General features: G+C 50.4%; 1 long non-coding RNA gene across 5 annotated transcripts in view; it reads right to left on the bottom strand.

The window, feature by feature from the left end:
- Window positions 1–1,921: 1,921 nt before the first annotated feature.
- Window positions 1,922–26,851, bottom strand: part of LOC109254086 (uncharacterized) — a 39,854-nt gene continuing 14,924 nt past the window's right edge. For 2 of the 5 annotated variants that reach the window (XR_002074639.2, XR_002074638.2), the window contains 4 exons: window positions 11,239–11,348; window positions 10,756–10,951; window positions 2,816–2,923; window positions 1,922–2,734 (listed from right to left, as the gene is read on the bottom strand). This is a non-coding gene — a long non-coding RNA (uncharacterized LOC109254086). The remainder of the gene's footprint in view (window positions 2,735–2,815; window positions 2,924–10,755; window positions 10,952–11,238; window positions 11,349–26,851) is intronic. The other 3 variants (XR_002074641.2, XR_002074642.2, XR_008420677.1) reach the window with 2 other exon arrangements.

The raw sequence follows: 26,851 nt of genomic DNA on the forward strand, positions 1-26,851 counted from the left end.
GGTGCCCGCAACCACAATTTTAAATCTTCCCAGGTGATGTCAATAAACGACCAAGCCTGGAACCACTAGTCGGGAGGTTCTAGCACGCCCCTTCCCGGTGGGTACTTTGGCTTAGTCCCGTGTCACGTGTTGGGAGGCATGCCATGACTGGCTGTCTCCGACAGGGCCCTCCGGGGTGAGGTGTCCTCTTTGCCTTTCATCTAAGGATTTTTTTTATTTTTTAACTTAAAAAATGTATTTAAATGTTTATTTTTGAGAAAGACAGAGCGTTAGTGGGGGAGGGGGGGAGAGAGAGAGAGACAGACGGGGGTCACAGAACCCGAGGCAGGCTCCAGGCTCTGAGCCGTCAGCACAGAGCCTGAAACGGGGCGCGAACTCACGAACCACAAGATCCTGAACCTGATCTGAAGTCTGACGCTTAACCGACTGGGCCACCCAGGCGCCCCAATACTTTTGTTCTTGTCACCATATCTGGGGCTCATGAGACTCCAGCATCCCACGTAACTGCCGTCGAGTCACCGTGACCTACCAGATGGAGCTTCTGGAGAACTCGCTGCCCTCCCCTATGACAAGTCCTGGGCTTGCCCTTTAAGCATTTCCCTGAGGGCCGCTGCAAGGCTGCTGTGGCCTCTTCCCCACCCGGCAGCTGTTTCGAATAGTCGCTCATTGCTACGGACAACACCTGTGACGATGGCCATCCCTGGGCCAGCTGAGGCCAGAACAGGCACCGCCAGGGACCGTCTCGGACTCGGCTGGACCCGGAAGCTCCCAAGCGTGCTGCGAACACCCTCGGCAGCCCTGGAGGTTTCCTTGGAGCCACTGCCCTTGTCAGCAATGTCCCAGGCCTTCCAGCCCCCACCCCCACCCCGCCCCTCTCTCTTACTCGACCCGCTTTGAATAAGGGAAAAATTGCTAGGGTAGTTGGCGCGGGTAAGGCTCCAGGCTTTTAAGCTGTCCATTTATTTATTTTTTTGACGGAGGTGAAACCCCCATAACATCAAGTCGACCCGTTCGAGGTGTACCATACAGTGGGATTTAGAACATTCGCATGGTTGTAGGCCCAGTGGTGTGGGAAAAGGAGGCAGAAGGAAACGGCAGATAACGTTTCTCCCGGAACTCCCTACTTAGTAGTAACGCTTTGCCAGAGGGAAAAACAACCTTGGCTTGACGACCGCTAGGCCTCCAGTACCCCGGGAGTCTGCTTTAGTCTGTGGAAATCCCACTGGAAACTCCCCCTTGGCTTCACCTCCCCCAGCTCCCAAGTGTGTAACCAGTGTCTCTTCATGGTCCCTGGGGCAGCTCTTCCTGCCCGCCGGTCCCGTGCCCGTGTTTGTTTTTGTTTTTGTTTTTTGAGGGGGTTAAAGGAGCCTTTATTAGAATGTTGTAGCAGTGTGTTTTGAAGGCGGCGAACCTACAAAATAGGGATTTTAAATTAAGTCCCTAACTGCATGGATAAGAAAACGGGCTGGGGCTGAAGCGGGGAGCAGTGTACCCCATCTCCATGTCGACGCGCGTGTGTGCGTGCACACAGGACACCCTTGCACCTGCGTGGAGGCAGGTGCCCGTCGTGCCCGTGTTTTAATAAAATCACCTTTTTGCGCCAAAGACATCTTCCAGAATTCTTTCTTGGCCGTCGGCTCCTGACCCCACGAACCCCACTATCACCCCAAGCCTCATCAACCACCACCTCGACCTATTTCTAAAGCATTTTTATCACCCCAAAATAAGGCTCGGTACCCATTAGGCAGTCACTCTCTACTCCCCGCCTCCCTCTAGCCCTTGCCCCCCGCCCCCCAGTCTGCTTTCTGTCTCTATGGATTTACTGATTCTGGATATTTCATATAAACGGAATCACACAAGATGTGACTTTTGGCGTCTGACCTCTTTTCTTGCCTAATGTCTTCAAGGTTCGTTTAGGTGGTAGCAAGTGTAGGATTTTATTCATTTTTCTGGATGAATAATATTCCTCTGTATGGATCTAGCATATTTTGTTGGTTCACTCATTCAAAGATTGGACATCTGGTGGGGCGCCTGCGTGGCTCAGTCAGTTAAGCGTCCAACCCCGGCTCAGGTCACAATCTCACAGTTCGTGAGTTCGAGCCGCGCGTCGGGCTCTGTGCTGACAGCTCAGAGCCTGGGGCCTGCCTTAGATTCTGCGTGTCCCCCTCGCTCTCTGCCCCTGCCCCACTCAACCCTCTGCCTCTCTCTCAAAAATAAATAAACATTGGGGCACCTGGGCGGCTCAGTCGGTTAAGCGTCCAACTTCGGCTCAGGTCATGATCTTGCGGTTCATGGGTTCAGGCCCCGCGTCGGGCTCTGTGCTGACAGCTCAGAGCCTGGAGCCTGTTTCGGATTCTGTGTCTCCCTCTCCCCTCTCTGACCCTCCCCCGTTCATGTTCTGTCTCTCTCTGTCTCAAAAATAAATAAACGTTAAAAAAAAAATTTAAAAAAAAGAGCAAAATGTTTAAAAAAAAAGAAAAAAAAACATTAAAAAGAAAAGTAAAAAAATCAGTAAAATCTAAAAGCCTGCAAAACCCACTTCTCTGTAATGACATAAAGGCGTGCTAAGACATGTTAAACACCAGACTTAGAACGGTCTCTGTCTCTGGTGGGGTCCAAGGCAGGAAAGTGGGGAGGTGCATGCTGGAGACCTTCGCTCTATTGGCAAAGCTAGGAGGTGGGTATGTGGCTGTTTGCTGTATTCATCTTCATATGTCTTGTTATCTCTTAAATTCTGCAGAGCGAAACGTAGAACATCAAACAAAACCGAGGGGAGGGTTAAGGGAAGGACAGCTGAGTGCCTGGCTCGACTTACGTTTTTCACAGAATGAGATCAGCCGCTGCTCCCTCAACACTGCCCAAGTTCAGGGTCGCTGGGGAGTCACGGTTTGACGTCCAGATAAGCGGGAAACTACCTTTATGCCTGTTAAATAACAAAATTCAACCGAGTAAATTTTCAGCTGGCTTTATTAATCGATTCGAGAATCACGCAGCATTCCCATCTAGCAAGTGGAGCAGAGCTCCAAAGGACTTACGGAAAAGGGAAGTTTTTTAAGTTTATTTATTTATTTTGAAAGAGAGAGAAAGAGAGAGAGAGAGGGAGAGGAAGAATGCAAGCCAGGGAGGGGCAGAGACAGGGAGGGAGAGGATCCCAAGCAGGCTCCGTGCTGTCAGCACACAGCCCGACGCGAGGCTCGATCCCGCGAACGATGAGATCATGGCCTGAGCCGAAATCAAGAGTCAGACACTTAGCCAAGCGAGCCACCCAGGCACCCCGAAAACAAAAGGTTTTTAGAGGTAGAGAGGGAGCGGCATAAAGGAAAATATCAGCAAAGAACCCATTGTTTTAGGCAAAGTCACCCTCCTAAGGAGGAATGGCAGGAGTCTTTCAGTAACTTTCCTAGAGCTAACCAGACAATGGCCGGAGGCGACATTTCTGGAAGGCTGAACTGCAGTTAGGTCAAGTATCAACTCTTGCTTTACTGACTTGGGGCCTGAACCTAAGTGATGCCATTTGGGGCCTGTGGTTTTCTTTTTAATGTCCCCTTGGCAGAAGTGTTGAGGGGAAATATGGGTCCAGGCACCGAAGCTCTACTATTTTGGAGGAGACTTTTCAGAGACCAAATTATTACGCAAGAGCTCTCACGGAACCACAGTTTGAGAGCAAATAGCCCACAAACTCCAACCTTTTAGTGGTGCTTAGCAAACCAAGGAGTGAAGGCTGGAGTTTTGGAAGTAGGTTTTGAGGACTGTATTTCTTGGAGTATCTCCTTAAAGGGTACATTTGCTGCAGGGTGGCCGCGTCTAAAAACTGAAACCAGTAAAAATGAACACGTGGAAGCAGCAGTTTACCCCAGGTCCATTCTTGTCATGCAACACCACAGTCATTAACAAGGGAGCAAGATTCACAGACACCAACATGGACGGATGTCCAGGGTGTGCACTGAACTAGCGAAAGCAAGTTTCAGAAGGGGCGGAGATAAATTCCCCAGAGTTGAACTGCTGGCTTAAAGGATGTGTGCATGGTGGATCCACGCCCATTAGGGTGGCCATAATAATAATAATGCCTGGAAAATAACCAGTGTTAGCAAGGGGCTGGAGAAATTGGAACCTGTGCGCTGTTGTTGGGAACGTAAAACAGTGGAACCGTTGTGGAAACAATTTGGTAGGTCCTCAAAAAGTTTAGAACCACCACATGACCCAGAAATTCCCCTTCTGTGTATACAACTGAAAGAATTGAAAACAGGGAGGGGCGCCTGGGTGGCTCAGTCAGTTAAGCTTCCGACCTCGGCTCAGGTTATGATCTCACAGTCTGTGAGTTCGAGCCCCACGTCGAGTTCTGTGCTGACAGCTCAGAGCCTGGAGCCCGCTTCGGATTCTGTGTCTCCCTTTCTCTGCCCCTCCCCCGCCCGCGCTTTGTCTCCCCCCCCTCAAAAAATAAACAAACATTTAAAAATAAAATTTAAAAAGAATTTAAAGCAGGGACCCAGACTGATCTGTACACCTGTGTTTACAGCAGCATGGTTCACAATAAAGACGGAAGCAATATCCATCTGCAGAGAAATGGATAAACTGTGGTCTATCCATACAATGGAATATTTATTATTCAGCCGTGCAAAGGAAGGAACCTCTGACACCTGCTACAACACGGACGAACCTTGAGGACGTCGCGCAGAGTGAAATAAGCCCATCACAAAAGGGCAAATACTGTGTGGAAGGAATTTAGAGTAGTCAGAATGTTATTTTAATTTTTTTTTAATTTTTTTATTTTTAACGTTTATTTTTGAGACAGAGAGAGACACAGCATGAACGGGGGAGGGTCAGAGAGAGAGGGAGACACAGAATCTGAAACAGGCTCCAGGCTCTGAGCTGTCAGCACAGAGCCCGATGGGGCTCGAACTCGCGGACCGTGAGATCATGACCTGAGTGGAAGTCGGACGCTTAACCGACTGAGCCACCCAGGCGCCCCAGAATGTTATTGTTTTTAATGTTTATTTTTGAGGAAGAGAGCGAGTGAGCAGGGAAGGGGCTGAGAGAGAGGGAGACACAGAATCCGAAGCAGGCTCCAGGCTCTGAGCCGTCAGCACAGAGCCCGACATGGGGCTCGAACTCACAAACCACTAGCCGAAGTCGGCCGCTTAGCCGACTGAGCCACCCAGGCGCCCCATGAAGTCAGACACTTAACCAATTGAGCAACCCAGGCGCCCCCCCCCCTTTTTTTAAGTTTATGTATTTTCAGAGCGACACAGAGAGAGAGCACAAGTTGGGGGAGGGGCAGAGATAGAAAGGGGCTGAGGACCTAAAGCGGGTTCTGTGCTGACAGCAGGGAGCCCAATGGGGGGCTCGAACTCATGAACCACATCATGACATGAGCCCAAGTCAGATGCTCCACCGACTGAGGCCCCCAGGCGCCCCTTGATACATTATTAACTGAAGCCCACGGTTTACATTAGGGTTCCCTCTTAGTGTCGAACGCTCTGTGGGTTTTGCCAAAGGCATAATGTCCTGGATCCACTCCAGCACGTGCAGAAGATAGTTTCACCGCCTTGAACATCAGACCCGTCCCTCCCCTGCAACCCCGGCTCTTTTCACTGTCTCTACAGATTCTATACATAGCTATAGATCCCATTATTTATGGGACAGCTTTATTTACGCACCTACTGAAGGACATGTTGGTGACTTCCCCGATGACCTGGCGGGTGGGGGCGGCCGGCAAGGGAGCGGCGCAGCGGCTGAGTGTGTGGCGCGTGCTGGCCACCAGAGGGAGCCAGATCCCCCCTTTTCTCCTCCACCAGGTCCGGGCCAACCGTTTCCGTGCGTCCCCCTCCACCGTTCCCTGCACTAGAGTTGATCTCATCTTTGCCTCGAGCTAGGGCTGATCTGGAAGTCGGCCGGAGTCAGTCGTGGGCTTCGTCCAGAATCCCGCCCGGAGAAGTTAACGAACGGAAGGGCCAGCCGGACCTGCCGTCTGTAGACATGAGCCCGGCCGTAGCGGAAGCAGGGAGAGAAAGCGCCCCGGGCCCCGATTCCCCCGAGCGCGACGCCACCGTCCCTGTGCCCAAGGATACTTGTGTCTGGTTTCGTAAGAAAGCAGGGTCTGAGGAGAGGAGGGGATGGCGTGGGAACCCAGTGGTTTCTCTTTGGTCTGAGGGACCCACTGGAGGCGAGGGGACCACAGTGAGGCGAGGGCTGTGGCCAGCTGCCCACAGAGCTCTTTTGTCACGTGTGCACAGGGCTCCCCGGTGAGTTCCGATGCAGGTGGGACCGGCCACCAGAGCGATGCCCTGTCTTCACCCCGTGTGATTAAGGCTCTGTAGGGAACAGAGTGCCTGATCGATTCTTAAGGGTGTGTTTATTAAATGTTTATTTATTGATTATTAAAAAAATATTTCTTGATTATTTTTGAGAGAGAGAGAACACAAGTGGAGGAGGAGCGGGGGGGGCGGGGACACTGAATCCGAAGCAGGCTCCATGCTGTCAGCACAGAGCCAGACGCAGGGCTCGAACCCACAAACCGTGAGATCATGACCTGAGCTGAAGTCGGATGCTTACCCGACTGAGCCACCCAGGCGCCCCTTGAGTGTCTTTTCTTTCTTTCTTTTTCTTTTGATTTTCATGCATTCTTTTTATTTTTTTAACGTTTATTTATTTTTGAGAGAGAAAGAAAGAGCCTGAGCGGGGAAGGTGCAGAGAGGGAGGGAGAGAGAGTCCCAAGCAGGCTCCATGCTGTCAGCACAGAGCCTGACATGGGGCTTGAACTCACGAGCCACGAGATCATGACCTGAGCTGAAGTCAGACGCTCAACCGACTGAGCCCCCCAGGCGCCCCTATAATTGTGATCGTTTTTAAGTGTCCAGTTCAGTGGCATTAACCCCACCATCCATCTCCAGAACTTTCTCATCTTCCCAAAGCTGAAACTCTGTCCCCATGGAACACTGACACTGCCCCCTGGCTCCCTACCCCAGCCACCGCCCTCCATCCTTCTACTTCTGTCATTGTGAGTTTGACTCCTCTAGGGACCTCATATGAATGTAATCGTACAGTATTTGCCCCTCTGTGACTGGCTTTTTTCACTGAGAACAGTGTCCCCGAGGGCCATCCATGTTGTAGCGGGTGCTGGAATTTACTTCCCGCTCAAGGGTGACTCCTAAGAGGGACTTCCTTCTGTCACGTTGCTGTTTGGTGCCTTATTTTCTACCTCTGTTATGTTTTTTTTTGTAGTGAAACATTCCCATTTTCTTTGTGGTTCCCCGGGGGATTACATTCAGCATCCTGAAGTTAGAACACTAATTTGGATTCATACCAGCTTAATAACGATAACGAACAAAAGCTCCTTCACAGGAGCTTTTTCTTCCCACTTCTTTCGGTTGTCGGGGTCCCTAAATCACATCGTCGTACATCGTGTGTCCAAAAGCAAAAGCATCAACAGGGTCGCCTGGGTGGCAGCGGGGGAGCCTGCTTGGGATTCTCTTGCTCCCTGTGCTCCTCCCCCACACGCTCTCTCTTGCTCTCTCTCAAAAATAAATAAACTTAAAAAATTTTCTCATTGTTTACTTTTGAGAGAGGGAAGGAGGGTGGAAGAGAGAGAGGGAGGGAGGGAGGGAGAACATGAGCAGGTGAAGGGCAGAGAGAGAAGAAGACAGAGGATCCGAAGCGGGCTCTATGCTGACGGCAAAGAGCCCAATGCGGGGCTTGAACTCACAAACCGCGAGATCAGGACCTGAGCCGAAGTCGGACGCTCAACCGACTGAGCCACCCAGGCGCCCCTCTCTCTCGCTTTCGAAGGACAGTTTTGCCAGATGTAGGCTATGTGACTGACGCTTCTCTTTGTTTTGTACTTAGAACATATCAGGCCACTCTCTGGCCTCCCAAGTTTCTGATGAGAAATCTGCTCGCGGTCTGGAGGACCCTTCGTGTGATGAGTTGCTTCCCTCTTGCCCCTTTCGAGATTCGCATCGCCGCTGGCTGTCAGCAGTTTGGTAAGAACCCGTCCTGGTGTGGGTCTCTTTGAGTTCGCTGTGTCGGAGTTCATTGAGCTTCACGTTCGTTCCGCCAAATTTGGGAAGCCTGCAACCATCATTTCAAGCACCGCGTCTGCCCCTTTGTCTCATTCTTTTCCTTCTGGAACTCCCACGAGGAGTATGTTGGTCTGCGTGATGGTTTCCCACAAGTCCCCAAGGCTCTGTTTACTTTTCCTCATTCTTTTTTCTTTCTGTTCCTCAGACTCAATAAATACTATCGTCCCTATCTTCGTTTGTGCTGATTCTTTCGTCTGGCTGCTCAAATCTGCATTTGAGGTTTTTTGTTTTTTTCTTTGCTTTTAGGTTTTCTAACTCCTTAAAAAAAGGTGTATTTATTCATTTTGAGAGAGAGTACACACGAGAGCGAGGGGGAGGAGCAGAGGAAGAGGGAGAGAGAGAATCCCAAGCAGGCTCTGTGCTGTCAGCACTGAGCCTGACGTAGGGCTTGAACTCATAACCATGAGATCACGACTTGAGCTGAAACCAAGAGCCAGACACTCAACTGACTGAGCCACCCAGGCGCCCCTAGGTTTTCTAACTCTTTATTAATATTTCCATTGTGTTCATACAGATACGGTTCCTGTTCCCTTGTTCCCATCTTACATGCAAGTGGCAGGACCTGAATTCAGGCACAAGCAGCCTGGTTCGACCTGAGGTCTTATCCACTGATTCTCCTTGGCAATGGCTTCTACATAGTTCACCTCTGTGGAGCAGGTCACCCTGGGACTGCTGGGTTAGTTACGTAAGAGGATACAGGGGCCAGGAGGCAAGAGACTGTTAGGTAACACGAGTTAAGTGAGACCATGCGCCTTAGCCTAAGAACAAAACAAAACAACAAAAAATACAACAAAAACCTGTCTCCGTCACATTCAAAAGCATTTAAGGAAACTAAGCTTCAGCATATAACACCTTGGAGAAGGGAATCAAGGTGACCTTTTCTTCAGCCCTCAAACGTGCTACATGCTTTCCAGATAGATGCCCATGAAGGCAGCACAGATTATCCAGTAGCCACCTAGGTATTCACCGTGTCCTAAAAACTCCCCTTGGATTGTCTTCTGCTTGTCCCCAACTTGCTCACGGAGTTCAAAGCTTTTCTTGAACATAAGCACACCAAGCACGGTCATACCTCAGGACCTTTGCGCTTGCCGTTTCTTCTTCCTGAAAGCTCCCTCCCCTCCATATACCTGACTGATTCCATCCCTTCATTCTGGGCTCTGCTTAGCGTCACCTTTTTATTTTTATTATTTTTGTAAAGTTTATTTATCTTTGAGAGACGGAGAGACAGCACGAGCCGGGGAGAGGCAGAGAGAGAGAGAGAGAGAGAGAAAACAGAATCCGAAGCAGGCTCCAGGCTCCGAGCTGTCAACGCAGAGCCTGATGCGGCTCGAACCCACAAACCACAAGGTCATGACGTGAGCCGAAGTCCGACGCTCAACCGACTGAGCCACCCAGGCGCCCCAGGGTCACCTGTTTAAAAGAGTGTTCCCTGACTACTCTGTCTGAGCTCACTGTGTAGCCCCATGCCCCACTTTGCCTTTCTTCCAGGTTCTTCTCGCTGGTCTCTTCTCTGCCCATCCCCCACGCTGAACGAAGGTCGGAAGAAGCCGGGGTCTGTCTCTCTTGTTCACTACCCCTTCTCCAGTGCCTGATACGTAGCACACACTCAGTCAAGGTTACGAGCTGGACGTTTGTGTCCCTTCGAAATTCCCATGTTGAGATCCTAACCCCGCCAGTGACGGTACTAGGGAGGTCGGGCTCTTGGAAGGCGGTCAGATCTCGAGGCGAGGGCCCTCATGAACGGGATTTTTGACCCCAGGGAGCGCTCTCTTGCTCTGTCTCCACCAGGTGAGGACACCACAATACTTGTGCAAGCAAGGAAACGCACCCTCATCAGGAATCAAATGTGCCGCTGTCTCAGTCTTCTATTTCCCAGCCTGCAGAACCCGCAGACAAATCTCTGCTGTTTATAAGCCATCCAGTCTATGGTATCTGGTTACAGCAGGCTGAGTAGGCTACGGATCGTCATTAATTAATGAATGACTTTACATCCTGCACCTTATGTTCTGTAGAGAGGGCTTCGAGGTGACCTCAAATGACAGCCTGGGTGGCTGCAAATGCGAAGTCCCGCCCATTCACTGAGTCACGACCGGTACTCACTGGACCCCAGCCATTAGATGCTGGTGGCCATAGCTTATATTTAGATTTGTTGCCATCATAACGCTACTTTTTTTTTTAATTTTTAATGTTTATTTATTTTTGAGAGAGAAAGAGAGCGTGAGTGGAGGAGGGGGCGGAGAGAGGGAGACACAGAACCCCAAGTGGGCTCCAGGCTCCCAGCTGTCAGCACAGAGCCCCACGCGGGGCTCGAACCCATGAATCGCGAGACCGTGGCCCGAGCCGAAGTTGGATGCTTAACCCACTGAGCCACCCAGACACCCCTATGCTACTTTTTTTTTTTCAAAGAGTATGATTTCTAATAGCCTCTATGCTTGAGACCATACTTGAATTCTGTTCTACTTTGTCATGTGGTTGGGGGAAGGTCCCTCTGCCCGTACAATCTGAGGCCATTGCTCTGTGATACTCTGCTTTCAAATGCTGCCTTATACAGTCAAAGCCCATCATGAGCCTTCCGGCTCTAAAACGTTGTTAACTTGATGTACAGAGATGAAAATTCTTTAAGTGGAGATTAAAAATACACCAATATCTTACACACACACACACACACCCGCTCTACCTTGGTCTCTGTGCAACCATGTTCTTGGAGGGATGAAGGTGATGTCGACAGGGGACAATGTTACCATGGAGACGACTGGGCTTGGTCCTATGAACCATGTTCTTGGCGGGATGAAGGTGACATTGATACGGTACAACGTTACCATGGAGACAGCTGGGACTAGCTCTATTAGCTGCAGCCTTGCTAGTCATTATCCCTGCAAAAAGGGTGTGAAGAAATTAATACGCCAGCAGCCCAGGACACGTGACTCCTACAGGGTCTGGGTTAGTTTGTGTGTTTAGGGACGGACGGGCAAAGAGCTCCTGGAAGCATCGTGAAGATGGTAAATGCAGGATCGTCAGAAAGAAATGTCAGAAAAACCTGGCAGTCCGCCCCCCTGTTGAAGGTTTGTGCCAGATTAATAGCAGGAGAAAGGAGAAGTGTTGGTGCCATTAGCGAAGGAAAAAAAAGCAAGCAGGCAAGCAAAGAACAAAAAAAGCTCACCTTGAAAATCCAGCCTACAAGCCTGAAGCCAAGTCGGAGCAGATGGGGGTAGGCCTCTGCACCCAGACATCGCAGCGGACTTTGAGATTTATTTCAGTGGTCTGTTTCATCTAATGAAAGAAATGTTCTACTATTATCATACGGGGCAGCCAGGGCCACTTGTTCTAATTAGAAGAGGACAGTAAAAACAGACGTGACAATGGCCGCCGTGGAAAACAGTATGGCGGTTCCTGGAAGAATTCAAAACAGAACTACCATAGGACCCAAGAATCCACTGCTGGGTCCTTCCCCAGAAGAGGGGAAAGAAAGGTCCCAAAGAGATAGCCACACACCCATGGTCACAGCACCAGGGTCCCCAGTAGCCCAAAGGTGGAGGCAGCCCTAGGGTCCACCAACGGATGAATGAATGAACAAAGTGTGGTCCATCCATGCAATGGAATGTTATTCAGACTTGAAAAAGAAGGACATTCTGGGGTGCCTGGGTGGCTCAGCGGGTTAGGCGTCTGACCCTGGTTCAGGTCATGATCTCACAGTTTGTGGGTTCGAGCCCCGCGTCGGGCTCTGTGCTGACGGCTCAGAGCCTGGAGTTTGCTTCGGATTCTGTGTCTCCTTCTCTCTCTCTGCCCCTCCCCCGTTTGTGCTTGCTCTCACTCTCTCTGTCTCTGTCTGCCTCAAAAATAAGTAAATAAGGGGCCCCTGGGTGGGTCGGTCGGTTGACCGACCATTTTGGCTCAGGTCATGATCTCGCAGTTCCGTGGGTTTGAGCCCCGCATTGGACTTTGTGCTGACGATGCAGAGCCTGCTTGGGATTTTCTCTCTCTCTCTGCCCCTCCCCCACTTGCACGCTCTCTAAGTGAATAAATACACCTAAAAAAGTTTTTTTTAATAAATAACTTTAAAAAAAGGACATTCCGACACAACATGGATGAATCTTGAGGACATTATGCTGAGTGAAATACGCCAGTCACAAAAGGAAAAATACTGTGATTCCACTTCTATGAAGTATGTAGAATGGGCACATTCATAGAAACAGGAAGTAGATGGTGGCCGGGGGAGGGGAAGGAGGGTTAGTTTCAATGGGGACAGAGGTTCAGTTTCAGAAGATGGAAAAGTTCTGGAGATGGATGGTGGGCATGGCCGTGCACCAGTGTGAATGTGCTTAATGCCACTGAACAGCACACTTAAAAACGGGTAAGATGGTCAATTTTATGTTAACTGTGAATTGTTTGAGGAGGGGGAGGGGCAGAGGCGTGAGAGAGAATCTTAAGCAGAGTCTGTGCCCAGCGCAGAGCCCAACGTGGGGCTCGATCTCACGACCGTGAGAGCATGACCTGAGCCGATATCGAGAGTTGGACGCTTAACTGACTAAGCTACCCAGGCGCCCTTGATTTTTTTTTTTATTTTTTTTTTTAACGTTTATTTATTTTTGAGACAGAGAGAGACAGAGCATGAACGGGGGAGGGTCAGAGACAGAGGGAGACACAGAATCTGAAACAGGCTCCAGGCTCTGAGCTGTCAGCACAGAGCCCGACGCGGGGCTCGAACTCAAGGACCGTGAGATCGTGACCTGAGCCGAAGTCGGCCGCTAAACCAACTGAGCCACCCAGGTGCCCTGCAGGCACCCTTGATTTTTAAAAAAATGTTTATTTGTTTATTTTTGAGAGAGAGAGAGAGAGAAAAAGAGGAAGAGAGGGAGACAGAGAATCCCAAGCAGGCTCTGTGCTGTCAGCGCAGAGCCCGACGTGGGGCTTGAACTCATGAACCCTGAGATCACGACCTGAGGCGATACCAAGAGTCAGACGCTCCCCCGATGGAGCCACCCAGGCGCCCCTTAACCATGATTTCTAAAAATTACTTTTCAAAATCAGCAATGTGGGGCGCCTGGGAGGCTCAGTTGGTTAAGCGCCTGACCTCAGCTCAGGTCATGATCTCATGGTCCGTGGGTTCGAGCCCTGCATCGGGCTCTGTGCTGATGGCTCGGAGCCTGGAGCCTGCTTCCGATTCTGTGTCTCCCTCTCTCTCTGCCCTTCCCCCACTCACACTCTGTCTTTTTGTCTCTCACTCTCTCTCTCAAAAATAAACACTAAACATATTTTTTAAAAAGCCAGCAGTGAGATGCATCTTAGCTGGACCCTGTTACCCACTGAGGCTGCTGTGCCTGAGCCCTGCCACGACCTCGTTAGACGGGGACGCCAGCCAGGGGGCCAGGTGATAAGGAACACAGCCCCAACTCCGAAGGGCGCAGTGCCCTCACAGCACCGATACCTTCTAAGTGTCTCCCGTGCCACCAGCGACATGTGCCCCCTGGTGCGGGAAAGGTGATTCCGGTCCAGCCGCTGGTGGGGGGCTTAGGATTTCAACACAGGGGTGAGTGCAGGGGGCATCGACATTCATCCCACTGCAGTGACGGTCACGTTGAGAGGACGAGGTTTCTCTATGAACAACGGCTCAGAAGCAGCCCCGAGGCCAAGCGCTCAGACCTTCCTCAGTGGCAAATTCACACCCTCTCCTTCGAGGATGACGGAATACTTCCATACTGGAAGAATTGTATTTTTCAGTAGTCCCCACTCTTTGCATCCGACAACATCCCTGGTCCCTGGAGACAAAGGTGGTTCTAGTCTCTGCCCTCCCACACTTTACCATTTCCTGGAGGAAACGGATCGGGAGACTGTGTAGTAGGGTTTCATGTGGTCCCCCCACTTCTGGGAGGTCATCTCTGAGATGTCATGCCGGAGAGGAGGGTCTCTGTTCGCCGGGAGGCCTCGGGTCCCACTGGCTAGTCCAATGGTATGACTTAGGGTGGGGGCCAGAAAGACCCACAATGGGGTCTGCGTGGGGGCTTGGGGGGTCACGTGGCATCGGTGCATCTGGACACTGAGATCAACCTTGTGGGCCATCGACTAATTGGTCAAATGCCCCCACGTACTAGGGCTCCCAGCAAACCTCACCGCCTGTGCTTGGGTGAGCTTCCCTGGCTGGTGATGCTCCAGTCTTCCGGACGTATCACACACCGATGCCGGGAGAGTAAATCTGTCCTGTCCCCACAGGGAGAGGACAAGAGAAGCTGCACGTTTGGCACTTGTCCCACACGCGGCCTGGGCGCCTCTCTCTTGGCTGATCTGAATCTGTAGCATCCTTTCCCCGTAATAAACTGTAACTGTGGGTGTAACAGCTTCCAGTCAGTTCTGTCTTTCCGGTGAGTTGTCAAACCCAAAGGTGGTGTTGAGAAAACCTGAACTTGCAGCTGACGTCACCAGCGAGGGCAGGGCCGCCTGGGGGTGCTCAGTCGGTTGGGTGTCCCTCTCTTGATTTTAGCTCAGGTCGAGATCTCACGGTTCAGGGGTTCGAGCCCCGTGTCAGACTCCGCGCTGACAGGGCAGAGCCTGCTTGCGATTCTCTCCCTCCCTCTCTCTCCCTGCCCGTCCCCTGCTCGCCCTCCTCTCTCGAAATAAATAACCTTAAAAAAAAAAAAAAAGGAAGAAATGAGGGCAGTCTTGGGGGAACTGTGTCACAACGGTTAGTGGCGTCTAACCCTTCGTAGCAAATCACGAAGTGAACAATATTTGAAATTCTCATAACCCTCTGAGTCAAGAACAGGGACGGGTGCTCTGAGAACCTAGCTCCTCTGGCCGCTCTTCACGCCAGAACCTTTACAGCTTCCATGTTTCGAGTCCGGCCAAGCCCTGACCGGTTACGGCTCGCGCAATTACGGTAGGTTGGCTCAAACTGCACTCCGGGGACTGTCGTCTCCGGGAATCTCTCATCCTTCCCTGCAGGGGCCGCACTGCTCTTTGTCGAGGTGCGTGCCGGGTCTGCGGCTCTGTTTTATCTCCGCTGGTGTGCTGATCCGTGGCTTTGCTGACCCGGTGGTGTTCTGTGAAAAGTCTCTCTTCCTCCTGAAAACAGTTAGCGGTTGGCTGTCGGCTTTTGAAATAATCCCCTAAACCCGACCCTGCAGGAGTCTTATAAAAGCTGCTGCGGAGTTGAAATGCTTGCAGAACGATCAGGTATCACTGGCTGGTATAAAAACAACGGCATCGGGGGCTCCTGGGGGGGGGGGGGGGCGCTCAGTTGCTTGAGCGTCAGACTCTTGATTTCGGCACCAGCCACGATCTCACAGTCGTGAGATCGAGTCCCGCGTCAGGCTCTGCACTGGGTGTGGAGCCGGCTTGGGATTCTCTCTCTCCCTCTCTCTCTCTCGGTCCCTCCCCCTCTCACGCTCTGTCTTTCTCTCTCTCAAAAATAAAGAAACATCGAAAATAAATTTTTTTTAAAAAGGAAGGAAATTCTGCCACCTGCTACAATGTGTGACAACTGTCTTCCACAGTGGCTGCCCCACTTCTCATTTCCACCAGCGGTGCAGGATGGCTCCCTTTTCTTTTTCTTCTTTTTTTTCTTTTTTAACGTTTATTTTTTTATTTCGAGAGAGAGAGAGAGAAAGAGCGTTCTAGTGCAGGAGGGGCAGAGAGAGAGGGAGAACGAATCCCAAGCAGGCTCTGCATTGTCAGCACAGAGCCCAATTTGGGGCTCGAACTCAGGAACCGTGAGATCGTGACCTGAGCCGAAACCAAGAGTCGGATGCTCAACCGAACTGAGCCGCTCAGGCCCCCGAGATGGCTCCCTTTTCTCTAGGACCTCACAACACTTGTGATTTTCTTTGTTTTGTTTTTATATAATAGACATCCTAATGCATGTGAAGGGGTATCTCATTGTGGCTTTGATTTGCATTTCCCTAATGATTAGCATTACTGAGAAAATATTTTATTTATTTATTTATTTATTTATTTATTTATTTATGTTTATGTTTATTTATATTTGAGAGAGAGAGATAGTGTGAGCAGGGGAGGGGCAGAGAGAGAGAGGGAGACACAAACTCCGAAGCAGGCTCCAGGCTCTGAGCTGTCAGCATAAAACCCGACGCGGAACTCGAACCCACGGACCGTGAAGTCATGACCTGAGCCGAAATCGGACGCTCAACCAACTGAGCCACCCAGGCGCCCCAAGAAAATATTTTTAACCTAGGAATTATTTTGAGGCTAGCGAGAAGCATCCAAAATTAGGTAACAGACAGCCACGTGTTGTGTCCCGAGGTGACGGTGATACTCAGGTTGGTTCTTACCCACCTTCTGTGCTGAAATAGGCCTTCTTCTTTAAAAAAAAAAAAAAAAAAAAAAAAGGGCACACTTCCCTGCACACACTGGCAGCGGACATGGGAGCACCACACACCTGGGCTGGGCTCTCCGTGTGCAAACAGAGCCGGCCCAGGGCACCCAGCCTCACGAGGTCATCGGCTGGGGAAGGTCACGTGGCCAGCTGCCCCATCACTTCTGACCGGCGACACCTCGGAAGCTGGTTTCACAGAAACCAGCTGTGCTGGGAGGCTGCCGGCCTTTCCCCTCTCTGGGGCTCCTGCAGCGGGTGCCCTGTGGGGTCTAGCTTCCCGACCCACACCCTGCGTCCCGGGCACTTGCCGCTCGGAGATCGTACAGTGATCACCGCATTTATGTTTCTCGTATCACATCCGGACACGTCGGGATCTGGGCTGCTGCCTTCTATGCTCGAGAAACATGTGCTGAACTCTGGCCACCATACTGCTTTTTAAGAAAATGAGTTCTAGGGGCGCCTGGTGGCTCGGTCGGTTAAGCGTCCGACTGCGGCTCAGGTCATGATGTCACGGTTCGTGGGTTCGAGCCCCAAGCTAGGCTGACAGCTCAGAGCCTGCAGCCTGCTTTGGATTCTGTGTCTCCCTCGCTCTCTGCCCTTCCCCCACTCGTGCTCTGTCTCTGCCTCTCTCAAAAATAAAGAAACATTAAAAATTAAAAAAAAAAGAAAACGAGCTCTAAACTGTTCATGTATCAACCTCACAATACATTGCGTTATTATGAGTATTTCAAATTCGACCTTCATTTGGATTTACGCCCATTTATCACTTTTTTCGCTCAACCTTCCTTCTTGGCTCTCAGCCCTCTCCCTCTTGGGATCACTTCTCTTCTGTTCTGCTTGAACAACATCCTTTAGAACTTCTTTTGACGTGGGTTTGCTGGTGGCAAACTCTTAGTTTTTATTTGCCTGAAACGTCTTCCTTTCGCTGTATTTTGAAAATGGTTTTCGGTGCTAAGTTCCCTCTTGTTTTTTAATAGCAGTGTATTAAAGATGTGATTCCCTGTCTTCTGAATTCCAATGTTGCTTTTGTAATGTCAGTGGTCAATATGATTGTTGTTGCTTTTATTCTGTTTGATCCTAAAGTCCTCTCTCTCTCTCTGATGACTAGGTTTTAGTACAGTTGGCCTACATGTGGAGTTATTATTTTGATAAACTTTATTTATTTTTTTATGTGTATTTATTTCTTTTTGAGACAGACAGAGAGAGAGAGAGCACGAGCGAAGGAAGGGCAGAGAGAGAGGGAGACAGAGAATCCCAAGCAGGCTCTGTGTTGTCAGCACAGAGCCCAGTGAAGGGCTGGAACCCATGAGCTCCAAGATCGTGACCTGAGCCAAAATGCAGAGTCTGACTCTTAACTGGCTGAGCCAGCCAGGCCCCCCTATTTTGATAAATTTTAAATTGAGGTATAAGACCGTATGGTGAAGAATTACCCAAAGAGAGGTCTGGTGTCCGTCCTGGCTCTCCGGAGGTCACCTCTAAACCGTCGGGACTTCCCCGATAGGATCTTGTTGGTTACTCATGGTGGGAACCTCAGACCACTTGGTAATTCACGGCGACTTGATGACTCATGGTCGGCCCCGGATCATTTACGCTAGGAGATGACTCGGGGTGGGGGCTGACCACGCCAGAAAGACCAACTGCGTGATCAGATGGCGGGAGCTGAGCTCTGTGCTATCACCCCGACCTCTAGGGAGGGGAGGGGACATGCTTTTGATGGATCCATGTGGCCAGTGATCCAATCAGTCACGCCTACCTAATGAAATCCCGGGAAAAACTCTGCAACTTGGGTGCGCTTCCCTGGTCAGCAATAACCTGTATATATGGTCACACATCGATGTGCTGGGAGGAAAATGCTTCCCCGGGGACAATGAAAGCTGCTGGATGTTAAATCTCCAGTGTCTGGCCACGGTCAAGGTTGAAGAAACGTTTGCTGAGAGACACAGGACTACTTTTTTCTGTACATCTTGGATCTGTTTTGCTCCTAAGTCCTCTGTTACTGCTTTCTTTTGTGTTCGATTGACTTTTTCCTCGTGTCCCATCTGGAGGCCATCGTCATTTCCTTTCACCAGGCTTTTCGATCTCTCTGTTGATTGTCCCCTCTGCCATCCCTCGCCCCAGATGGCTGAGGGTAGCAGATGTCTTCACAGCTTTTGGCAGATGCCGCCCGGGGAAGTTGCCCCAGCCCTGGGACAACTCTGAGGGAGGTGACGTGAAAGCAAGCCCTTGGTGGGGGTGGGGACAGAAGGCAGGTCAAAACGGACAACCACAGTTCTCTGAGAACGAGATCCATTTACTCCCCACACCCCACCTACAGATGGCATCAGATCCCACAGGTTAAGGGCTCAGTCCCACAAGACTGCCTCCTTGCCCCTTTGTCACCAGTCACAAATCCAGCTTGTCACCTGTGCTTCCGATGGACTGGCCTTAAATCACAGGTTCCCACAACCGTCTCCCCAGGTCTGAGCAGTTTGCTGGAGCAGATCACAGGACTCAGAGAATCAGTGTAATTCCTAGATTAGCCGTTTACACCAAAGGATAAGAAAGGATACAAATCAACGGCCAGATGCAGAGATACGTGGGGTGAGGTCCCAGACCCAGGAGCATCTGTCCCTGCAGAGTCTGGGGCTCAGCAGGCAAGTGCATCTGGTTCACCAACCTGGAAGCTCTCTGAACCCCACCCTTTTGCGTTTTTATGGTGGCTTCATGACATAGGCATTGTTTGATGAAATCACTGACTGCTGGCGGTAGATTCACTCTCCAGTCCCTCGACTGTCCCCGGAGGCTGGTGTGGGGAGGGACTGAATGTGCCAGCTCTCCAATCACAGCACTGGTTCCCTGGACAACCAGCCCCCCTCCTCCCGTGCTTTCCAAAAGTCACCTCATTTAAAAACAATTTTTTTTAATTTTATTTATTTTTGAGAGAGAGAGAGAGAGACAGAAAGACAGAGTGTGAGCGGGGGAGGGGCAGAGAGAGAGGGAGACACAGAACTGGAAGCAGGCTCCAGGCTCTGAGCTGTCAGTGCAGAGCCCGACGCGGGGCTCGAACTCACAGACTGCGAGATCATGACCTGAGCCAAAAAGCTTAACCCACTCAGCCACCCAGGTGCCCCAAAAGTCACCTCATTAATATAAATCCAGGTGTGCTTATGATTAATATCAAGACACTTTTATCATTTTTTTTTTTTTTTGGTAAGATTTTAAGCAATCTCTACCCAGCGTGGGGCTCGAACTCAGAACCCCGAGGCCAAGAGTTGCATGCTCTACTAACTGAGCCAGCCAGGCGTCCCACCACCTTTATCCCTCTTACCGCTTGTGACATCCCAAGGGTTTTAGGAGCTCTGTGCCAGAAATGGGACAAAGCCAAATATATATTTCTTATAAATCACGACATCACAGAACAGAACCATTAGAAACTGACAGAGAAGCTGGATGTGAAAGACACTGGCCTCGAGCCCCTGGAGGGACGGAGTTGCTGCTGACCGATGCACACGTTTGCCACAATTTTTTTTTTTAATTTTTTTTCAACGTTTTTTATTTATTTTTGGGACAGAGAGAGACAGAGCATGAACGGGGGAGGGGCAGAGAGAGAGGGAGACACAGAATCGGAAACAGGCTCCAGGCTCCGAGCCATCGGCCCAGAGCCTGACGCGGGGCTCGAACTCACGGACCGCGAGATCGTGACCTGGCTGAAGTCGGATGCTTAACCGACTGCGCCACCCAGGCGCCCCTGCCACAATTTTTTTAAATATAGTATATGCTAACTTAAAAATAATTACAAATCACTCACAGTCTGGGAATCCTTCCTGGCCACTGAATACTGTGCAAATTCTAATACACGGTGTCATACTGGCGGCACAAGTGAATTCGTTTATTTGACTATGTTTACTGAGCACACACTATACACCAGGCACTATTACAGACACATGGGACACACTAAGGAACAAAAAGAAGACCCCACATTCCCATCGAGCTCTAACGCTAATGGGAAAGGCACGTGAGGGCCATGGGGGACAGATGGCCGGCATGGCACATAAGTAAACCAGAGGCCGCGATAAAAGGAAAGCATGCCCTAGAGAAATGGAAAAGTGAAAAGGGCGCTGGGAGAGCTGGGTGCTGAGGGAGCCGCTGTAATACAAAACAGAGTCATTAGAGAAGTTGGGATTCGAGTAAAAGTCTGAGGGAGCGGAGGGATGGGGGAAAGAATGCTCCAGGCAGAAAGACAGCAGGAGCAAAGGCCCTGTGGCACAAATGTGCCTGGCAGGCTGTTAGGACAGTGAGGAGGCCAGTGTGGCTGGCGTGAGCCAATGAGTGGGGACTTGCAGAGGTGAGGGCAGGGGTCTTGTGGGGGCATGGTAAGGACTTCAGCTTAGGTCAGTGCAGCCACTGGTCCAGTCCTTCTAGCTTAAGAAGATTCTAGAGGCTGATTTCAGAAGAAATGCTATCTTCATCTTGCAAGAGAAACACAATCCCTGGCCTGGGGCTCCCAGGTAGCTTAGTCGGTTGGGTTGAGTGTCTGACTTCAGCTTAGGTGATAATCCCACAGTTCGTGGGTTCGAGCCCCGAGTCGGTTCTGTGCTGACAGCTCGGAGCCTGGAGCCAGCCTCGGATCCTGTGTCTCCCTCTCTTTGTCTGCCCCTCCCCTGCTCATGCTCTGTTTCTCTCTCATGCTCAAAAATAAACATTAAAAAATTAAAAAAAAAAAAAAAGAAACATAATCCGTGGCCTCTCCTATTTTTCTTTCTTTCTTTTTTTTGGGGGGGGGGGGGGATTTTAAAGATGAAGGGAAACAAATCCAAATCCAGGCATCTAGCAGTGTCTGGTAGCACGGCAGGCCATTCTGCCAGATTTGATTAACACCAGAGCAAAGGGGCCAGCGGATGCTTGTTAAAGGGAGCACCAGGCGTCCAGCCGCTGAGAGGGTGGCTTTTTTCTTCCTCCCCTGTGGGCCAAGCAAGGCTCTGGGCAGGAACTACTGCCTGTGCACGCTGACTCAGGGCCCTCCTAATTCCATCCTGCCATGTGGGCCGAGCGATTGATCTCAGGAGGGCCGAGGACGACAGACAGCTTCGTGACGAGGACCTCCACGCCCCCTCCATAAATACAGCTGTCGTGATCCTGCCCAGAGGAAGCAGCCTTCGGGTTTTCCCCGGGGATGACCAGCCAGGCCTGATGCTTCTCATTGGGAGCATCTTCCCATCTGCCAGCCAGTTCCTGGGGTTGGTCGTGAGGACCCCGGGCGGGCTTGGGGGAGGTCAGCTGGGGGGCATGGATTTATTACTGCTTATGAGGATTATTCCAAATTGAGGCAAAGTATGCAAACCATACAATTTACCACTTAAAAAAATTTTTTTTAATGTTTATTTATTTTTGAGACAGAGAGACAGAGCATGAACGGGGGAGGGTCAGAGAGAGAGGGAGACACAGATGCGAAACAGGCTTTAGGCTTCGAGCTGTCAGTACAGAGCCCGAACTCACGGGGCTCGAACTCACGGACCACGAGATCATGACCTGAGTCAAAGTCGGACACCCAGGCGACTGAGCCACCCAGGTGCCCCACAAACTTTGTTTTTAAGTGTCTACTTCAGTGGCATTATGCACATTCACACCGTCGTGCGGCCATCACCGCCACCCATCTCCAGAACTTTCTGTCTTGCAAAACTGAAACTCTGTCCCCATGACACACTAAATCCTCATTCCCCTCCCCCAGCTCCTGGCTCCCACCTTTTTCCTGCCCATCTCTTTCCATTTGCTTCTTCCAGGGACCTCATCGAAAAGGAATCATACAGTATTTGTCCTTTTGTGTCTGGCTTCTTGCACTTAACATAATGTTAACATAATGTCCTCAAGGTCCAGCTACATCGTAGCCTGTGTGAGGATGTCCTTCCTTTTTAAGTCTGAATATGAGCCACATTTGGTATTTAGTCATCTGTTGGTGGGCACCGGGGTTGTTTCCACTGTTCGGCTATTATGATGAATAATGGTGCTTTGAACGTGGATGTTACCAACATCTCTGAGATCCTGCTTTCAGTTTTTTTGGTTCTACCCCCCAAAGTGGAACCGCGGCATCATATGGTAACTCTGTTTCTAATTTTCCAAGGAACTGCCACACTGTATCCCACAGCAACGGCAGGTGTTACATTCCCACCAACAGGGTACGAGGGCTCGGATTTTTCCACATCCTCGCCAGCACTTGTTATTTATTTTTTTAATGTTTACTTATTTATTTTGAGAGAGAGAGAGAGAGAGACAGATTGAGAATCCCAAACAGGCTCCACGCTGTCAGCACAGAGCTGGACTCGGAAATCGATCTCACAAACCATGACGGCATGACCTGAGCCGAATAAAAGGGTCACACGCTCGATGGACTGAGCTGCCCAGGCGCCCCTGATTTCGGTTTTCTAGGTAGCAGCCATTCTAAGGGGTGTTGGGTGGTTGTCACTTTCAAGTGTTAAGAGGCTGCTTCTGTCTTCATAGAACTGTCTTGGGTTAATAAAGTCATTCGATAAGAGGTGCCTGGGTGGCTCAGTCGATTAAGTGTCTCTTTTATTAGGCTCAGGTCATGATCTCATGGTTCATGAATTTGAGCCCCATGTCAGGCTCTGTGCTGACAGCTCAGGGCCTGGAGCTTGCTTCAGATTCTGTGTCCCTCTCTCTGCCCCTCCCCCGTTCAGGCTCTGTCTCTCTGTCTCTCTCTCTCTCAAAAATAAACATTCAAAAAAAAAAAGTCATTTGGGGTGCCTGGGTGGCTCACTCGGTTGAGCGTCCGACTTTGGCTCAGGTCATGATCTCATGGTTCGTGAGTTCGAGCCCCACGTCAGGCTCTGTGCTGACAGCTCAGGGCCTGGAGCCTGCTTCGGATTCTGTCTCCCTCTCTCTCTCTCTCTCTCTGCCCCTCCCTGGCTCTCACTGTCTCTCTCTCACAAAAATGAATAAACACTTTAAAAAAAAAAAAGTAATTAGATGAAAGATTAAAAAGTGAGCAGCCCCAAGGAGAAGTAACAGCCAGATAAACCCACGACAGTGGAACCCTTCTCCTGGGAGAATCAGAGCCCCTGAGGCCCCACCCCCTGTTCCTTTCCCAAGGTCACCCTGTGAGCGCATGTGCAGGTGATATTCTGGGAACACCGGCTTGGGCAGAGACAGGTTCTCCTTTCTCCAGTTCAGGGTTGGACAACCTGTTCTGCCACAATCTCACAGATGCCACTCCCAGGCCCGACCTGCACTGCAGAATGAGGTCAGTGAAAGACGGGGAGGGGAATGCACAGGAGAGGCAATGAGGAGGTGGACGGAAAGGGGCCGGGTGGGACAGGCAATTGGTTGTGGCATACCCTCCCCCTGCCGCATGGTCCTCTGGCCACACACATGTGTGTCTATACAAACTCCAGGGCTGGGCTAACCAGTCATTCCTGCTATGGCTCTCCAGGAACTAGTAAAGGAAAAACGATGGTTTGAAACTACTTTAAATCAATACTTCTCAAGAGGGACCATTTTGTCCCCCAAAGGGTACCTGCCGTGTTTGGAGACATTTTTGTGTTGTCAGAACCCTGGGGATGGAGAGCAGTGGGAATTTCTTTCTCATGACCATTATTATTTAAGTTTTTATTTACTTAAGTAATCTCTACACCCAACATAGGACTTGAACTCACGACCCCGAGATCAAGAGTCGCATAGCCTTCTGAAGGAGCCAGCCAGGCCTCCCTATGGGAACGATTATTATTATTATTATTATTATTATTATTATTATTATTATTGGGGGGGGCTGGGGAGGGGCAGAGGGAGAGAGAGAATCCTAAGCAGGCTCTATACCCACAGCAGAGGCCTCCCCAGGGCTGGATCTCATGACCGTGAGATCATGATCTGAGCTGAAATCAAGAGCCCCGACTCTTACCCGACTGAGCCACTCAGGCACCTTGGGGGGAGTTATTTTTATTTTGGCAAGTATTGAAGGCATTCTAAAACCTTAAACAGGATCCTGGACGTGTAGGTCTACAGAACAAAGAAATAGGAAAATCTGCTCCACCCTTGGGGTTGGAGTTGGATGTTAGACACTGTAGGGAGGGTGTCTGTTTTTGCAGAAAAGCCTCTGAAGTCACATAAATACAGAACACTTTATAGTTGTAGATCAAGGTTAGATACTAGTCATGGAAGGGTGGTGACTCAATTTGTCTTATGGACTGAAGGTTCTGAACGTCCAATATGTAGAGAGAGTCCCACCCTCACTTGGCCCCGTCTCTGCCCCGACGTTGGCATACAGACACCCACAAGTGGTAGGGGCTTCATAGCCTAGAATCTGTGCCTACGGGAAGGGGGGAGACAGGGTAGGGGACGCTTCTGAAGGGTCGTCCCTGACACTGGCCCCCAGGGAGGCTAAAGGGACTTGCTCGTAGCGAGCCTGCGGCCACCCCTTCTCATCCTTGTTTATTTGTTTTGTTTCTCTGTAGGAGTATTTTCCTTTTTAAAAAATTGAGATATAGGGGCGGCTGGGTGGCTCAGTCAGTTAAGCATCCGACTTTGGCTCAGGTCACGATCTCGCGGTCTGAGAGTTCGAGCCCCCCGTTGGGCTCTGTGCTGACAGCTCAGACCCTGGAGCCTGCTTTGGATTCTGTGTCTCCCTCTCTCTCTGCCCCTCCCCTGCTTGCGCTCTGTCTCTCTCTCAAAAAACAATAAACATTAAAAGATAAATAAAACCACCATTTTTTTTTCCTTATGATAAAAACGTTTAAGGTTTACTGTTTCAAATACGCAATACAGTATTAACTATAGTGACTATTACATCCCTGTAACATATACGTTGTAACTGAAAATTTGTATCTTTTGACCTCCTTCACCCTGTCCACCTGCCCCCACCCCCATCTCGCAACTACCAATCAGGTCTCTGTATCTATGAGCTTGGTTTTGCTTTAGATTAGTTTAGTCTTTTTTTTTTTTTTTTTTTGATTCCACATATAATTGAGATCATTTGGTATTTGTCTTTCTCTATCTGACTTATATGCCCTCAAGGTCCACCCCTGTTGTGGCAAATGGCATCTCTTTTTCTTTTTCGTGGTTGAATACTATTCTCATCGTTGGCCTTTTTTTTTTTTTTAAATTTTAATGTTTATTTATTTTTGAGACAGAGAGAGACAGAGCATGAACAGGGGAGGGGCAGAGAGAGAGGGAGACACAGAATCTGAAACAGGCTCCAGGCTCTGAGTGGTCAGCACAGAGCCTGACGCGGGGCTCGAACTCACGGACCGTGAGATCATGACCTGAGCCGAAGTCGGATGCTTAACCGACCGAGCCACCCAGGCGCCCCGTTGGCCTTTTAAATAAAAAAAAAAAAACCCCGAGGGTTGGGAGGCCGGGTGGATCAGTGGGTTAAGCGTCCTACTCTTGGTTTCAGCTCAGGTCACGATCTCACGGTTCCTGAGTTTGAGCCCCACATCGGGCTCCACACTGACAGTGTGGAGCCTGCTTGGGGTTCTCTCCGTCTCTCTCTGCCCCTCTCCCCTACCTTGAAATAAATAAATAAACTTTAATAAACAAACAAATAAATGACCAGGTCCTGGTGGCAGAGACCCGGGTAGTTCTAGAGGGTAGGCATGTCAGAGAGAGGACACAGAGGAGAGCGATGCCACCCCAACTCTATCTCTCCTTCGCCAGTACGCACCAAGCCAGCCGTCACGTGAGCGGCCACCAGCGGTGGGATGGTCAGTCACGTGGTGCTCAGTGTCGGTGAAGGACCGAAAGAGGAAGAGCAGAGACCCAGAACACTGCGCTCTCTGCCACAAGGGGAGGCCTCCACAGGAAAGGCTGGATAAAGGCCCGAGCTCCAACGTGTCCCCCAGGAGAGGGTCCAGGCTGCAGTCCTCAGTGCCGGATGAGGCCAGTGTTGCTGCCCGACACCCTACAGTCACAGGACGGCCCCCCAATCAGAGGACTACTGGATCCAAAACATTAGTGATGCTGAGGCAGAGAACCCCTGCTTTAGATCATCTTACATATACAGCCTGCTAAACTGTACCCAAACAGAAGGGGGAGAAATGCTACATTTTATTTATTTATTTATTTATTTATTTATTTATTTATTTATTTTTTAAGTTTATTTATTTTATTTCTGAGACAGAGAGAGAGAGAGAGTGGGGCAGGGGCAGAGAGAGAGGGGGACAGAGGATCTGAAGTGGGCCCCGAGCTGACAGCACAGAGCCCGATGTGGGGCTTGAACTCACCAACCGTGAGATCATGACCTGAGCCAAAGGCAGACGTTCAACGGAATGAGCCACCCAGGCGCCCCAGCAGATTGCCCTTCATAATGCAGGTGGGCCTCATCCCATAGGCTGAAGGCCTGAACAGAACCAAAGACTGACCTTCCCCCAGCAGAAGGGGGTTCTGCCAGCAGGCGACCTTGGAACCTGCACTACAGCATTGACTCTTCCTGTGTCTCCAGCCTTTGGGACTCGACAGCCTCTAT

This window comes from Panthera pardus, unplaced genomic scaffold (assembly GCF_024362965.1).
Source record: "Panthera pardus isolate Hobbes unplaced genomic scaffold, ASM2436296v1 HiC_scaffold_8, whole genome shotgun sequence".
In the NCBI taxonomy this organism is placed as follows: Eukaryota; Metazoa; Chordata; class Mammalia; order Carnivora; family Felidae; genus Panthera; species Panthera pardus.